The 18597-nt window shown below is 36.1% G+C and overlaps 1 protein-coding gene across 1 annotated transcript in view; it reads left to right on the top strand.

Moving 5' to 3' along the window:
- Positions 1–18597, top strand: part of OLFM3 (olfactomedin 3) — a 195531-nt gene that overhangs the window by 115253 nt on the left and 61681 nt on the right. The gene's annotated exons all lie outside the window — the stretch shown is intronic.

Below are 18597 nucleotides of genomic sequence, written 5' to 3'. Positions count from 1 at the left end.
AACAGTAACTTTCTGAGTACCATTATTTTCTCCATTCTATTATCAGAGAAAAGAGAAAAAGATCTACTAGTAACCTACGATGCCAGTTGAAGGTAAAAACAGAATTTGAACCCAGGACATCTGGTTACAAAGATCCTACACTCACTATCCTTCATTCCAAGGTAGAAAAATACATTAGGAATCAGAAGAAATAAATGTAATATTAAGAGCTAGCATCTGTATCTTTGGGGTAAATACATAGTAGTGCAATTGTAGGGTCATAGGGAAGATGTAGTGAAAAGAAGGGCCATCTGTACCCCAATGTTCATAGCAGCAATGGCCACAGTCACCAAACTGTGGAAAGAACCAAGATGCCCTTCAACAGACGAACGGATAAGGAATATGTGGACCATATACACTATGGAGTATTATGCCTCCATCAGAAAGGGTGAATACCCAACTTCTGTAGCAACATGGACGGGACTGGAAGAGATTATGCTGAGTGAAATCAGTCAAGCAGAGAGAGTCAATTATCATATGATTTCACTTAATTGTGGAGCATAACAAATAACAGGGAGGACAAGGGGAGATGGAGAGGAGAAGGGAGTTGAGGGAAATTGGAAGGGGAGATGAACCATGAGAGACTATGGACTCTGAAAAACAATCTGAGGATTTTGAAGGGGCGGAGGGTGGGAGGTTGGGGGAGTCAGGTGGTGGGTAATACAGAGGGCACGTATTGCAAGGAGCACTGGGTGTGGTGCATAAGCAATGAATTCTGTTACACTGAAAAGAAAAAAAAAAAAGAGGTAGCATACACTATTCATTACCATGGAAAAATGAGAATGCTCCTGAAACACTTTTTTTGTGTTTTTTTTTTTTAAGTGGGGTCCTATAGATCTCACAGAATTGTTCTGAGGATCAAATGAGAAGACTGTGAAAGCTGCAAGAGGAAATATAAATTATTAGCATTTTTTAAATATATACCAGGAACCACATGTGTTGTTGTAGAACTTTTCCTGGTTTCCTTCTAGGCTAGTCTGACATGTGTGTAGAAAAAGCCACAAAAGTTTCTAACTTGACATTTATCATTAAAATAGCTTGCTGTGTAAAAACTTGCACAAATGAGTTATATGATATTTATATTTTTATTTTATCTTTAATACAAAAGTTTTTGATTAGCCTATCATTATGCAAGCCTGAACTTGAAATATCAAAGACAATTTGCCCCATACGAAATAAATTGTGATGTATAAAACAACAGGAACACAATGTTAAGTTATTTCGGAGATTTTCTTGAGGCTGATGTTTCCCCTTCACATTCTCTGAATGAATACACGTTCTCAGAAGGAAAAGCATCTGGAGGTGAGCCGGCAGGAGATGTGAGGACACACCAGACACTCTTCTCTTGCTAATACTTCTATTATCACACCTGTACTAGTTGGTCCTACTTCCAAGTTTACGCATACTGAAAGAAATCTTTTTTTTTTTTAAAGATTTTATTTATTTATTTGACAGAGAGAAATCACAAGTAGGCAGAGAGGCAGGCAGAGAGAGAGGAGGAAGCAGGCTCCCTGCTGAGCAGAGAGCCTGATGCGGGGCTCGATCCCAGGACCCCGAGATCATGACCTGAGCCGAAGGCAGCGGCTTAACCACTGAGCCACCCAGGCGCCCCTGAAAGAAATCTTTTTTATAGAGATATTTTGACAGACTTAATCTTATTTTAGTAACTCTCTTTCTGAAAAATCTAAAAAATTAACAGTATTCACTGAAGCATGACTTTTTAGCTGTCAGCTTTTGAGTGTCCTATGACCATGCAATCCATGTACTCATTCAGCTGTCAAACCTATGGCTCTGTGGTCATTAAAATTAGCTTTACTGGAAATTAAAAGATTCTGAGAATCACTAAGTTTTTCAAACTTTCTGTAATTTCTTTATTTCTCACAATGTACTTTCATTAGGATATGGAGTGAAAGACAATTTTCAACAGAATTGATACAAAAGCAAAAATGATAGAACAAGGCTTTTAAATCCTAAAAAGTAGCAAAGTGCTAACCTTAATTACTAAAATACAGTAATCAGATACAACAATTTTTTTTTACATCCTATGCTGCTTAACTTATTGGGGCTACAGTGATGTTTCATTAAGAATAATTATCATTCATCATCATTTAACTTGGAAACTAACTTCTGAGGAAAATGAGAGTAAACTAGAACAAGTGAGATCTTTCCAGGGAAGAGAGATGAATAGCTTTTGTAGACACTTACTATTTTTAAAAGGTGAAAATTAAGCTAAAATTTTCATTTTTAAAATCAAATCCTCTCTAAGAAAAAGTATAGCACTAACTTCTTTTTTTTTCAATTTATTTATTTTCAGAAAAACATTGTTCATTATTTTTTCACCACACCCAGTGCTCCATGCAAGCCGTGCCCTCTATAATACACACCACCTGGTACCCCAAACAGATATATATTTACTACAGCTGAACGAACTGCAGGCAGGATAAGAAACTATTGAAAAACCTCAAATTTCAGAATGACTCAAAACATATAATTTAACTTCATCTGACTTTCCCTTTGAGCCCCTTCATACTCAGACTTCTGCAAAAAGGACTTGATAGGGGCTTCTGGATTCAGTGAGTTAAGTATGATCCTGAGGTCCTGGGATGGAGCCCTGAGCTGGGCGCTCTGCTCAGTGGGGAGTCTCTTTCTCCCTCCTCCTCTGTTCTTCCCTTCCCGCCTCCCCCGCTCCTACTCCTTCTCTCAAATAAATAAATAAAATGTTTTGAAAAAATAAAAAATAAATAATTTTGTTAAATGATTTGATATTATTGTTTACATCTAAGGCTCCCACCTGCTCCTCCATCTGCACCACTTAAAGGGCTGGCTCTTCTAATCTGCTGAAGGCTATCTATCTAATGAGTGGCTTCTGCACTCATGGAATAACCATTCCCTACACCATTTTTTTGCAACATGTAACACTTTCTACTTAGTGCACAGGACAAAACTCTCTCCTGTTCCTCTTCCAACATTTTGCAACATTTCTTCTTTTGGCATTGGCTCACCCTATTTTCTCTGCTTATATCTTCTTTTTTGTTTTCATTCTATATGTTCTTTCTCAAAGGTACTCATCTGTTTCTGTGAAAGCGATGAAATCTGTATCTCCTGCTCCACCAAATTCACAGACCTCTAGTTTATATTTATATTTATGAAAGATTTTCACTGGGGTATCCCACTGGCATTTCATCCATGTTTAGCACTGTCAAAACCGCCAGTATTTCTCTCTGCCAAAACCTCATCTGGTAGATCTCATCTGTATTTTCTTATCTCCATGGGGGTCATCTTTAGTAGTTCCAATCATCTCTTGGTTTTTCCCACTTCAGTCAATCCTAAGTAATTTTCTAGTATATCAATTCTCTTTTAGGTCTTCTCAAGCCTTAAAAACAAACTAAATAAACAACAACAACAACAAAACCAAAAAACTCTTCCTGAACTCTTGCTTGACCACTTAGACAGCCAGTTGGCCAAAGCCTGCCAAAGCCACTCTCTATTCATTCACTGGAGTTCCCTGAATAAAACAAACTGTCAAAATCCAGAAACTATCAAAAAGAAAACCAGAATAACAAAATCATACTTAGTAAGTGTTTACTGTTCATAGAATAAGAGTTCATGAATGGGAGTCTTCAAACCAATGGTAGAATGAAGCACCAAGTCCTGTCATTATAGGAGAGGTTATATAATGAAAATACAGAGCTATTTATTCGATTTCATAATGAATGGTTATAGTATTGGAGTTTCTACAAATGATGGGATTGGTTAAAAGTGGTTATCTTACACTGTTTCTGGAAAACAATTTAGATTTTGTTTAAGATTATAGAGAGTTTCTCAAGAAATGGCGTTAAGTTTTGCTTGTGTTACAGGATAAGCTAAATTAGGTTTTGTTTATGTGGCTTAACTGGTTTTGTCTGTTCAGGAAATTTTCAAATCTGGTCTCCATTTTGTATTTAATTTTAACAAAACACAAAGAAATATATCTAATCACATCATCACCTTGCTAAAAACAAACAAACAAAAAAACCCTTCCTACCTCCCCGTTACCATTACTGCTGATTCAGACCTTCTTAGAATGGTCTATGGGTTTATCTCTTTTCAACTTCTCCCAGCTCATCTCTAATACTCATCTAAGATTCAATATACTGAACTTCTCCTCATACTCTAGGTTCTCCTTTTGAGCTTCTGATTTTACTCCAATGAAATACTATCCAGAAAGCCACCGGTTCTTTTTTTTTTTTTTAACTTTTTATGTAAATTCTAATTATTTAACACATAGTGTAACATTGGTTTCAAGAGTAGACTTTGGTGATTTATCACTTACATATAACACCCAGTGCTTATCACAAATGTCCTCCTTGATACCCATAATCCATTTAGTCCATCCCCCAACCACCTCCCCTCCATCAACCCTTAGTTTGTTCTATATAGTTAAGAGTCTCTTCAAACCATAAGATTCTTAATCTCACAAAACAAATTGAGGGTTGCCGGGGGAGGGAGGTAGAGAGGGTGGCTGTGTTATGGACACTGGGGAAGGTATGTGCTGTGGTGAATGATGTGAAGGGTGTAATCCTGGCGATTCACAGACCTGTACCCCGGGGGCTAATAATACATTATAAAAAAAATATAAATTTAATTTAAAAAAAAAAAGTCTTACAGTTTCCTTCCCTCTCTATTTTTTTCCCTTCCCCATTGTCTTCTGTTTTGTTTCTTAAATTCCAAGTATGAGTGAAATCATACATTTGTCTTTCTCTGACTTATTTTGCTTAGCATAATACACTCTATTCCATCCATGTTGTTGAAAATGGCAAGGTTTCATTGTTTTGATGGCTGAGTAATATTACTTCTTTATCCATTCATTAGTTGATGGATAATAAGTTCATTCCATAATTTGACTAATATTGATAATGCTGTTATAAACATCAGAGTTCATGTGTCCCTTCAAATCAGTATTTTTGCATCCTTTGGATAAATTACCCGGTAGTACAATTGCTGGGTCCTAGAGTAGTTCTATTTTTACCTTTTGAGAAGTCTCCATACTGCTTTCCACAGCTGCTGCATGACTCTGCATTCCCACCAACAGTCTAAGAGGGTTCCCTCTCTCCACATCCTTGGGACCTCTGTTCCTTCCTGTGTTGCTAATGTTAGCCATTCTGACAGGTGGGAGGTGATGTCTCATTGTAGTTTTGATTTATATTTCCCATGATGAGTGATGTTGAGTATCTTTTCGTGTGTCTGTTAGCCATTTGGATGTCTTCTTTGGTAAAGCATCTATTCATCTCTTCTTGCCTATTTCATAACTGGATTATTTTTTTTCCAATTTATTTATTTTCAGAAAAACAGTATTCATTATTTTTTCACCACACCCAGTGCTCCATGCAAGCCGTGCCCTCTATAATACCCACCACCTGGTACCCCAACCTCCCACCCCCCTGCCACTTCAAACCCCTCAGATTGTTTTTCAGAGTCCATAGTCTCTCATGGTTCACCTCCACTTCCAATTTACCCAAAAGCACATACCCTCCCCAATGTCCATAACCCTACCCCTCTTCTCCCAACCCCCCTCCCCCCAGCAACCCACAGTTTGTTTCATGAGATTAAGAGTCACTTATGGTTTGTCTCCCTCCCTATCCCATCTTGTTTCATGGATTCTTCTCCAAATAACTGGATTATTTGCTTTTTGTGCGTTGAGTTTGGTAAGTTCTCTACAGATTTTGGAAACTAACCCTTTATCAGATATGTCATTTACAAATATCTTCTCCCATTCCAAAGGCTATCTTTTAGTTTTCTTTATTATTTCCTTCACTGTACAGAAGTTTTATATCTTGATCAAGTCCCATAGTTCATTTTTGCTTTTGTTTCCCTTGCCTCAGGAGATATGTTTAGTAAGAAATTGCTATACCTGTTGTCAAAGAGGTTGCTGTCTGTGTTCTCTTCTAGGATTTTGATGGTTTCATGTCTTATATTTAGGTCTTTCATCCATTTTGAATTTACTTTTGTATATGATGTAAGAAAGTGGTCCAGTTTCATTCTTCTGCATATGGCTGTCCAGTTTTCCAAACACCATTTGAAGAGACTGTCTTTTTCCCATTGGATATTCTTTCCTGCTTTGTCGAAGATTACTTGACTATTTCTGGATTCTCTATTCTGTACCAAAATCTGTGTGTCTGTTTTTGTGCCAGTATCATACTGTCTGCATGACTACAGCTTTGTGATATAGCTTGAAGTTGGAATTATGATTCTCCAGCTTTGCTTTGCTTTTTCAATGTTACTTTGATTATTCAGGATCTTTTGTGGTCCCATACAAATTTTAGGATGGTTTGTTCTAGCTCTGTGAAAAATGCTAGTGGTATTTTAAGAGGGACTGCTTTAAATGGGTAAATTGCTTTGAGTAATATAGACATTTTAACAATATTTGCTCTTCCAATCCATGAGCATGGACTGTTTTCCATTTCTTTGTATCATCTTCATTTTCTTTCATCAGCATTCTATAGTTTTCATAGATCTTTCACTTCTTTGGTTAGGTTGATTCCTAGGTATCATATGGTTTTTGGTATAATTGTAAATGGGACTGATTCCTTGATTTCTCTTTTGGCCACTTCATTATTGGTGTATAGAAATGCAATAGATTTCTAAACGTTGATTTTGTATCCTGTGACTTTACTAAATTTATGTATCGGTTCTAGCAATTTTTAGGTGGAGCTGTTCAGGTTTTCAACATGGAGCATCACATCATCTGCAGATAGTGAAGGTTGAACTTCTTCCTTGCTGATCTGGGTGCCTTTCTTTTTTTTTTTTTTTTTTTTGTTATCTGATTCCTGAGGCTCTGACTTCTAGTACCATGTTAAATAATAATGAAAGCCACCCATTCTTATAGATGCAGTTTAATTATCATCTTTCCAATGCATCTGGTAACTCTTCAACTCAAAGTGAGCAGCTCTTCTTGTGATCCCACTGGAACAGATCATTCTTCTCCGGCAACATTCATTACATTATGTGATGCATACATATCTACCTCACTTCTCTGTGTGCTATTCAGGTTCTAAGCCAGAAAGCTGAGATACGTACTTTTTTGTCATTTAATGTAAATTCTATTTTCAGTGTATTATATGTATATTCAATGTATATTCAATGTATATCAATGAATATCCATGTCTGTTTTATTTTCAATGGATTATAAACTATTTCACATTTTAATACAACTGAGAGTCATTATATATAGGCATTTGTTTTATTTTTGTTATTCCTGAAGGACATATCTATAGAGATACTTGTTGCTTAAATACAACATAAATTTTCAGCCATCTCAATGGGTCACTGTAGGTTCTCTCTTTTTTTTTAATTTTATTAATATATAATGTATTATTTGCCCCAGGGGTACAGGTCTGTGAATCATCAGGCTTACACATTTCACAGCACTCATTATAGCACATACCCTCCCCAATGTCCATAACCCAGTCACCCTATCCCAACCCCCAGCAACCCCCAGTTTGTTTTGTAAGATTAAGTATCTCTTATGGTTTGTCTTCCGAAAGCCTGTTACACTATCATTTCTTGCTTTAATTTAATTGTGTACTATACGGTGGCTAACTGAACATAATTTTTAAAAATGCTATTTTATATCTAATCAATTCACTTAAAAATTTATTTTACTTAAAACTAAAGTCGGGGGCGCCTGGGTGGCTCAGTGGGTTAAGCCGCTGCCTTCGGCTCAGGTCATGATCTCAGGGTCCTGGGATCGAGGCCCACATCGGGCTCTCTGCTCAGCAGGGAGCCTGCTTCCTCCTCTCTCTCTGCCTGCCTCTCTGCCTGCTTGTGATCTCGCTCTGTCAAATAAATAAATAAAAAATCTTTAAAAAAAAAAAAAAAACTAAAGTCGGAACACATCTACATTTGTTAAGATTGTCATAATACAAAAAATTATAAAAACTGTTAGTTCTTATTTAATCTTAAAAAAGGTGCATCTTTCTGCAAAAAAGAATTCTAACCAAATCCATTCAAAAAATTTTTACTCAATTTATTGTGAGCTAGAACACTAGCAAATTAAACTTATTATAATTCTGTATATAATAAAAATCGATGATGGCATGGGGGCTTTTTATGAAACAAAATGTTTGCCCTTTAATGCTTAGATTGTTTTTTTCCTGATTGGATTTTTAAAAATATATATGAATTTCTTTATTCTATTTGAGATACTGACTTAAGTGACAATGAAACATGTAATATGGTCCTAAAATATATTCATTCATATATCAGGAAAAAAATCTACTGATTAATTTCCATCAAGTACATAGCACTATACTTTCTTGGAATAAAAATGGTGGGGTGCCTGGGTTGTTCAGTGGGTTAAGCCTCTGGCTTCAGCTCAAGTCATGATCTCAGGGTCCTTGGATCGAGTCCCGCATCGGGCTCTCTGCTCAGTAGGGAGCCTATTTCCTTCTCTCTCTCTGCCTGCCTCTCTGCCTACTTGTGATCTCTCTCTCTCTTTCTCTCTCTCTCTCTGTCAAATAAATAAGTAAAATATTAAAAAAAAAAAGGTGAAAAGCCTTCAAAAAGTTTGGTGAGGTGACAAATAACATGACTACACCCTAGCCAGGTATATAAGAGGCATAAACTCAAAATCAGTGTTTCTCTATGGGGCAACAAGATGAAATAGTGGATGCTTTATTAGAAGTACCTGGGGAAATTTTTATATTACATATTCTTGTTTTCATAATTGTGGCATTCAGGGGAAGAGAAACCCCAGTCTATAATACAAACCAACAAAACAAAACCTCGCTAGTCCCTTGGTAATTCTGACTTTTTCTCCACTGGGAACCACTGTGAGAAAGAAAAGATTTTTTAAGTGCAAGACGTCCACTAATAACTTTATCAAAAACTGGAAATCCCACACTGGTAAATGTCAAGGCAACCCAAACTGTTTGTAGCTAATTCAAGCATAGATCATTTCTATTTCATTATTCTCAGTGACATCAATGGAGTAAAACAGATGAGGTCATTGTTGTGCAGTGTAGCTGAAACCAGGTGTCACTGAAGGCTGGGAAAGGCAAAGGTGGGCACAATGTTCTTGATAAATTATAGAAGACTTCTAAGGCCATGAGCAACATCCCTGGAGCAACTGACATGTCAGAGATTATTTAAATGTCCAGGTCCAAAAATATAGTCTTTACATTATGTGGGGAAGATAAAGCAATTGTTTTGTAACTGACCAAGTAAACTTTCACAAGGATTCACTGACTAGATGCTATTTATTGAAACTATTTGTCCAAAAATTGTAACAGGAATATTAATATTAGTAACAACTAATATTTTAATTTTCATTTTAATTTCAGTCAGTTAATATACAGTGATATATTAGTTTCCTGTGTACAATAGAGTGATTCAGCATTTCCATACATCACCCGTGCTCATCAGGAGACGTGTACTATTAACTCCCATCACCTTTCTACCCCATCCCTCCACAATCCTCCCCTCTGGTAACTATTAGTTTGTTCTCTATAATTAAGAGTCTATTTCTTGATTTGTATCTCTTTCTCTTGTTTTGTTTTTTTTCTATTAGTTTGTTTTGTTTCTTAAATTCCACATATGAGTGAAATCATATGGTATCTGTCTTTCCCTGATTGACTTATTTTCCTTAGCATAATACTCTCTAGTGCCATCCCCGTTGTTAAAATGACAAGAGTTTATTCTTTTTCATGGCTGAGTGGTATCCCATTGTGCGTATACATATATATGCATGTATATGGATGGATGGATGTCTATATACCTGAGTGTGTGTGTGTGTGTATAATTTCTTCTCTATCTGTTCATCCATCAATAGACACTTAGGCGGCTTCCAGATTTTGGTTATTGTAAATAATGTTGCTAAAAACATTGGGATTTATCCCTTTGAATTTGCACTCATATATTCTTTGGGTAAATACCCAGTAGCACAATTGCCGGATTATAAAATAGTTCTATTTTTAACTTTTTGAGGAACCCCCATACTGCTTTCCAGAGTGGTTACACCAGTTTGCATTCCCACATCCTCACCAATACCTCTTGTTGATTATAACCATTCTGACAGGTGTAAGGTCATACCTTATTGTGGTTTTGAGTTCCATTTCCCTGATGGTAAGTGATATTGAGCAATTTTCATGTGTCTCTTGGACATCTGCATGTGGTCTTTGCAGAACTATCTTTTCATGTCTTCTGCCCTTCATTAAATTGCATTATTTGTTTTTTGAGTACTGAGTTTTATAAACTCTTTACATATTCCTGATACCAACCCTTTATCAGATATGTCATTTGCAAATATCTTCTCCCATTTCAAAGGCCGCTTTTTATTTGTATTAATTTTTTCCTTCCCTGTGCAAAAGTTTATTCTTGCTTTTGTTTCCCTTGCCTCAGGAGACATATCAAGAAAAATGTTACAGTCGATGTCAAAGAGGTTGTTGCCTCTGTTTTCTCCAAGGATTTTTATGTGGTTTCAGGTCTCACATTTAGGTCTTTAATCCATTTTGATTTTATTTTGTGCATAGTATACAAGACAGTGGTCCAGTTTTCCAAACACGTTTTGTTGAAGAGACTGTCCTCTTCCCATTGGATATTCTTTCCTGCTTTGCCAAAGATTAATTGGCCATATACTTATGGGTTCATTTCTGGGTTTTCGATTCTGTTCCATTGATCTATGTGTCTATTTTTTGTGCCAGTACCATGCTGTTTACATGCAGTTCACAGCTTTGTAACATAACTTGAGATCTGGAATTGTGATGCCTCCAGCTTTACCTTTTTTTTTTTTTTTAATTTCTTTGGCTATTTGGGGTCTTTTGTAGCTCCATACAAGTTTTAGGGTTGTTTGTTCTAATCTGTGTCAAATACTGGTGGTATCTTAATAAGGACTAAGTGCATTAAGTGTGCAGATTTCTTTGGGTAGTATAGACATTTTTAACATCATTTATTCTTCCAATCCATGGAATATTTTTCCATTTCTTTGCATCATCTTCAATTTCTGTAATCAGTGTTTTATAGTTTTCAGAATACAGGTCTTTCACCTCTTTAGTTAGATTTATTCATAGGTATCTTACTGTTGGTGGTACAATTATAAATGCAATTTTTACCCTAATTTCTCTTTCTGTTGCTTCATTATTGATGCATAAAAATACAACAGATTTCTGTACATTGATTTTGTATCCTGTGACTTCACTGAATTCCTGTATCAGTTCTAGCAATTTTCTGGTGGAGTCTTTGGGTGTTCTATAGAGAGTATTACATCATCTGCAAAGAGTGAAAGCTTTACCACTTCTTTGCTGATTTGGATGCCTTTTATTTCTTTTTGTTTTCTGATTACTATGGCTAGGACTTCCAGAATGAGGTTAAATAGAAGTGGTGAGAATGGACATCTGTGCTTTGCTCCTGACTTTAGGGGAAAAGGTCTCAAGGATTTTTCCCATTGGGGATGATGTTAGCTATGGGTTTTTCATATATGGACTTTATTATATTGGGGAATATTCCCTCTATCCTTACCTTGTAGAGGATTTTTATCATAAATGGATGTTGTACTTTGTCAAATGCTTTTTCTGTGTCTATTGAAATGACTAGATGGTTCTTATCCTTTCTCTTATTGATGTGATGTATCACCTTGATTGATTTGCAAATATTGAACTATCCTTGGAACCCAGGAATAAATTCCACTTGATCATAGTGAATTTTTTTTAATGTACTGTTGGATTCTGTTTGCTAATATTTTATTGAGAATTTTTTGCACCTATGTTCATCAGGGATATTGGCCTGTAGTTCTTTTTTTCAGTGGAATCTTTGTCTGGTTTTGGTATCAGGATAATGGCCTGATAGAATGAATTTGGAAGTTTTCCTTCCTCTTCTTTATTTTGGAATAGTTTGAGAAGAATAGATATTTAAATACCTCTTCTTTAAATGTTTGGTAGAATTTGCCTGTGAAGCCATCTGGTCCTAGACTTTTGTTTCTTAGGAGTTTTTTGAGTATCGATTCAATTTCTTTGCTGCTTACTGATCTGTTCCAATTTTCTATTTCTTCCTGTTTCAATTTTGATAGTTTGTATGTTTCTAGGAATTTATTCATTTGTTCTAGGTTGTGCATTTATTGGCTTATATTTTCCATAATATTCTCTTACAGTTATTTGTATTTCTATGGTGTTAAATGTTATTTCTCCTCTCTCATTTGTGATTTTTTTTCATTAGAGTCCTTTCTCTATTTTTCTTGATAAGTCTGTCTAAAGGCTTATCAATTTTTTAAAAAATATTTTGTTTATTTATTTGACAAAGAGAGAGAGCATGAGCAGGGATTGGGGCGGGGGGCGGGCGCAGAGAGGGAGAAGCAGGCTCTCCACCGAGCAGGGAGCTCAAAGCAAGGTTTGATTCCAGGAGCCTGGGATCACGACCTGAGCCAAAGGCATAGGTGAAACCAACTGAACCAGCTCCTGGTTTTAATGATCTGTTCTTGTTTTATTTTTAAATTTTGTTTCTATATCATTTATTTCTGTTCTAATCTTTATTATTTCCTTCATGTTGCTCGTTTGAAGTTTTGTTTGTTGTTCTCTCTCTAGCTCATGTAGGTATAAGTCTAGGTTGTTTGAGATTTTTATTGCTTCTTGAGATAGGCCTATATTGCTATAAATCTCCCTCTTAAAGTATCTTTTGCTACATCCCAAAGGTTTTAGACTAGTGTGTTTACACTTTCATTTGTTTCCATGTACTTTTTGAAATTTCTTCTTTACATTCCTGGTTGACCCATTCATTGTTTATTAACATGTTACTTAGCCTCCATATATTACTAGTCTTTCCAGATTTTTTCATGTGGTTAACTTCTAGCTTCATAGTGTTGTGGTCAGGAAAGTTGCATGGTATGACTTTGATCTTCTTCAGTTTGAGGCTGGTTTTGTCAGCTAATATGTGATCTATTCTGGAGAATGTTCTATGTATGCTTCAAAAGAATGTGCAACCTGTTTTAGGATGGAATATTCTGAATATATCCGTTAAATCCATATGTTCCAGTGTGTTATTCAAAGCTACAGTTTCCTTATTGACTTTCTGCTTAGGTGATTTTTCCATTGATGTAAATGGGGTATTAATGCTCCTTACTATTATTGTATTATTATTGATTAGTTCCTTTATGTTTTTTATTAACTGCTTTTTGTACTTGGGTGTTAGGCTGGGTGTATAAATACTTACAATTATTGAATCTTCTTGTTGAATTGTCCTCTTTATTATTACATAGTATCCTTCCTTGTCACTTGTTACAGTCTTAAAATCTATTTTGTCCAACATGAGTATATCTACTCCAGCTTTCTTTTGACATCCATTTGCATGACAGATGTTTCTCTATCCTGTCATTTTCAATCTGCAGGTGTGTTTAGCTTTAAAATGAGTCTTGTAGGCAGCATATCGATGGATCTGGGTTTTTTTTTTAAGATTTTTATTTATTTATGGACAGAGAGAGATCACAAGTAGGCACAGAGGCAGGCAGAGAGAGAGAAGGGGCGGAGGAAGCAGGCTCCCTGCTGAACAGAGAGCCCGACGAGGGACTTGATACCAGAACCCTGAGATCATGACCTGAGCCGAAGGTAGAGGCTTTAACCCACTGAGCCACCCAGGTGTCCCGGGTCTGGTTTTTCTATCCATTGTGTCACCCTATGTCTTTTGACATAGTACATTGTACAACTGACATTGTACAAATGTACAAAAGTACATTTAGTCCACTTACATTCAAAATAACTATTGATAGCTTTGTATTTATTTCCATTTTATCACTTGTTTTGTGTTTGTTTCTGAAGATTTCTCTGATCCCTTCTTGTCTTTCTCTCTTTCATTTTGGTAACAGCTAATATTTTTAATAGTAATATATTTCAGACACTACAGTAAGCATTTTAGCTGGTCAATTATTCTACAGTAATTCTCACAGTAACTTTATCAGCTAAGCACCAGTATTAATTTCTATAAAGGTAAGGCGACTGAGGTACTTCTAAGTACACAGTTGTTGGGGTGCCTGGGTGGCTCAGTGGGTTAAAGCCTCTGCCTTCAGCTTGGGTCATGATCTCCAGGTCCTGGGATCAAGCCCCGCATCGGGCTCTCTGCTCAGCAGCGAGCCTGCTTCCTCCTCTCTCCCTCTCTGCCTGCCTCTCTGCCTACTTGTGATCTCTGTCTGTCTGTCAAATAAATAGATAAATAAATAAATAAATCTTTAAATAAATAAATAAATTACACAGTTGTTAGGTAACAGAGCCAGAATTCACACCCCAGGTCTGGCTGACACTAGACAACAAAGCTCTTTATCATTGAGTTATACTGACATGATAGGATAAATCATTATGAACATCACTCTTCTTCGAAGAACGGAATACTGCCTAACATGAAAAGAAATGGTTCCAGAAAAATATTTAGTGTAGATTCCCTTTATAAGGACTCTGTGGCTGCCAGAGTACCACAGTCCTTCAGTGGCACTCTCCATGGAAATTAAGAGCACACCACCATCTTGGTGAGATTGAAATGGCAGTCTGTCATTTATTAGGTGAGTGATGATGCTCTGATAACCAAAACAAAAACAAAAACAAACAAAAGAAAAAACCCACCACTTTAGTCATAGAAGATCACAAAGAATAAAATTTCCAATACCTATAATCTCCTAATCAAAGAATCAAAGGTTTGATTTTTCTTTCTGCTACTTCGCTCTGTGACATTCTTTTTGGTAACTTCAATGGTCCTCCAACTGTTCATTATTAAATCGGGTTTAACAACGCAAAGCTACCACATAAGGGTGTTGTAATGGATGAGCAATGCAAATGCTAGTAGGGTGCTTGAAAGTGCTACTTTCAGTGTGTTGTCCCATGACCACAGGAAAGGCAGACCTGTCACTACTGTCCATGTCAGCAAAGAGTTAAGTGCTTCAAGTTGAAAGAATGGTTTCAGCCTCCTCCAGCATCACCAAAATGTAATGTTCTTGCTTGCTTTCTCTCTGACACAAGACATAGTAAAGCCAAATAAATAGTTTAAATCACACATGAACACAAAACTTAAAATTAGTGCAGCTGTATTCCAGTACTGAGCCATGCTTACTATTTATAAAAAGAAAAAACACACACTTCAAATATTTGAATAAATGATAAGTGATCATTACATGTTGCATTTCAATGATTACCTAACTTGCAAAATTTTTATGCAGAATGCATATATAAAAACATTAATATGAAGAGATGAATGTTTATTTGCATAATTTACTGAATTTACATTAAGTACTACTAAATGGTCTTTAATTCTCCTCGTTTTTTTAGCTATTTTTTAAATTAACATTAACCTGATTTCGAAGTGCAGACTGCATTCTTAATACACTATGACATTTAACTACTAATGATTTTATGAAGCCAAGCATTTAAATTAATGTACTAATCACTATAAGCTAAAAAGATACGGCAATATATGTTTTAAAATTTTATTATCTATTGATTCAACAAGCAAATTACAGTATTTGAACAATGATACTGCAAGTATTTAATTTTGATAAAATATAAATGGAATAGATACAGTTACAGTTTTATTCAATTTGATACCAGCACAATAATTTTTAATCCAAATGGATGATTCTGTTAACTAAAACAAAAAAGTACTGAGCTTCTACTTCCAAAAGAGCAATTATGTTTTCAAAGTAGAGATAATTGTATCATATTCATTTATATTTACCAAACATAAATAATGTTTCCTTAAATACATTTGGCTGATGAAACAATTTTCTGGGAAACAGAGACATTTTATTTCATCTGGCTATATTTTAAATACACAAATGAATGGTCATTAACGTTCTACATATTGATACATTCCTTCAGCTGATGGAATATGATTGCTATTTTCTCTTTTGTGCACATTTGGAAATACAAACAGCTTTGTTACATATAATGGCACGTCACTGGACTTTCTCTTTGACAAAGATTCTGACCAAACAAATGAACATTCAAGCAGCTAAAAATGTTGGTGTGAATTCTTCAAGACTTTAATAAAAACTCTTTATTTGCTTTTTAAGAGTAAATCTAGTAGAGATAAATGTTTCAGAGTTTCGTGTTTTCACCTAGTAGTTGGTCCTTGAACTTGCCAACTCCTGAGTTAATGTGAACCTTACCAGCCCTGGACTGATGGCACCACAGTCAGTGTCTCCAAGGATCTAAGCTGTGACTTTATAGAGCTGTTAGATATGCTAGGTTAAATACTAACGATTTTAGATTAAGAAGTTGTTATATGGCCACAAAATCCTCTTGAATGACCTGCCACTGATGTAAAGGAATTAATGATTCTTCTATTCAAATCTCCTCCCATATATAGAATAATACGACAGATTCAGGTCTACCAGAATATAAAATACCTTTAAAAAAAACATTTTTAAAGAAAAAACAAAGGCCTAGGGGCCTGCAGTGTAGCCTGAATTCTACTTTGGGTTTGTGCTAATAAATAGATTGCTTTTGCAGATACAAAGAGTAAAAAGACATAGCCTTGCTGGAAACTAACAGTGACTGTGAAAGTAAGCTTGCAGGATCAAAAAGTCATGTGCTCCCGAGGCAGAATCTTTCTAAATCAACTTCATCGTAAGGCTTGGTCAGGTCTGTTCCAAGCAGAGACACTGCTGAAAACTCAGCCCAGTTGAGCAGGGTCCAAAGGGCTTAGGACTAGAGGAAGGAAGATAAAATAAACAAGAAGCCATACAGATCGTCCATGGTATAAACACCTGAAGAAAGGCAAAGTGAATCCACATATGGAGGGGACAGAAATACTGATAAACTAAGGTGGTCTGAGACAAGAGATTGTAGCCAAGCAGTAAAGATAAAGCATAGTCATACTGGATAAGACTGAGCAGAATGGGCTAGAGTTCCTCGAGATGGAAGAGAAATGTGGGAATCCTAAAAAACTGTTTTCATGAACCAATCTCTGTGTATAATGATATCAGGTGGCTTACAATTCCTGAGAGAGAGAAAAGTATCATCTTTTTTTTTTTAAAGATTTTATTTATTTATTTGACAGACAGAGATCACAAGTAGGCAGAGAGGCAGGCAGAGAGAGAGAGAGAGGAGGAAGCAGGCCCCCTGCTGAGCAGAGAGCCCGATGTGGGGCTCCATCCCAGGACCCTGGGACCATGACCTGAGCCGAAGGCAGATGCTTTAACCCACTGAGCCATACAGGTGCCCCAAAAAGTGTCATCTTTTGAGCCATTAATTTTTCACATTTAGTAATGCATACGTATTAGCACTGATATTGAGGGTGATCCCAAATGTTTGAGTTAGAGGAAGGACAGGCATTAAGCTTTGTAAAGTTCCAAGGACCCTTGCCCCATAAAACCCTTCAAACCCCAGTTTCAACCAGTTCTTGTTGGGAGACTCCTGATCAATCTGCAAATAAAATGCAAAATATACATTCCTGAAGAAAACATCATGTTTTCTGAAGTCACACATCAAAAAAAAGGGTTATGGGATCATAGGTTATATCAGACCTGTCAAACCTCACTTGTTTTACTATACTTTGCTTCTGTTATTTGTGGTGTAAAATCTTAACAAGTTGGAAAAAAAATGTGTATGAACAAATGTAAATGCACATTATACTAACATCATTCCTGAATTAACCAATCAGGTATCAGCTAATCCAATACGCTGAGTTTGTTAGGAAAGTTAGGTAATGGGGGGGAGGGGAGTGTTGAATCTGAATCTAAAGTTCAAAGGCATGTAGAAGAGAAGCAGCTCTGGTGGCCTTTGAGCTGGCGGGAGCCTCAGTCCAATTCTAAAACCACAAGATGCCTGGAGATCCAAAATCTAAGACTCTGAACTTCTCTCTAGGTATAAACAACTACTTTGGAAACCTTAACCTACCAACTCCTTACTAGGATTTAAAAATACCATGTATCTTAAATCATCCTGTGAACTGGTGAGAAAATTTTAACCCGATTTGTCAGTAAGATATATATTAGCACAAGTGCAAAATTACCACGCTCTCGGAAACAGCAGTGGTTGCATTAGAGTGAAAAATGTTTTCTTTATAATTCTCAGAATCATAATCACAATTCCTTAAAGAAAGGATAATATACTTTAATTGTGAATCCTACAAAGGAAAAATATATCATCATTTCTGTGAATAAGCCTTTTTACTTTTTTTGAATCTAGGTTGAGCTGACCAACCTAGAGTATTTCAAAGAATTTTATTCTGTTCTTAGCCTAGCAATATTGACCAGCAAGAGTGTGCCCAGATGAGAACAGCTGGGAATGTAGAAGCCCTTAAAGTATGCCATAAGAGGAATAGTCGAAAAGGTGGAGTATATTCTTCTTGAAAAAAGACAAGTTTAGAAATCTGGATATTTTAGAGGGCCAGTCTATAACAGTGCGAAGATCTTACTGAGAAGGCAGAACTAAGACAGTGAATGAAATGAGTGATAACAAGGACTTACTCTTGATTAGAAACATCTGATACCAAAGCATCCAGTAGCACAGAATTGATTTTACCACCACTGAAGCTATCCAAATTGAAAAATCAATGTATCAGGGATGCTACAAAATGTATTTCAAGATTGAGTGAAATCTGTACTAGATG

This window comes from Neovison vison, chromosome 2 (genome assembly GCF_020171115.1).
Source record: "Neovison vison isolate M4711 chromosome 2, ASM_NN_V1, whole genome shotgun sequence".
Lineage (NCBI taxonomy): Eukaryota > Metazoa > Chordata > Mammalia > Carnivora > Mustelidae > Neogale > Neogale vison.
This window is presented reverse-complemented; position numbering and strand designations above follow the sequence as displayed.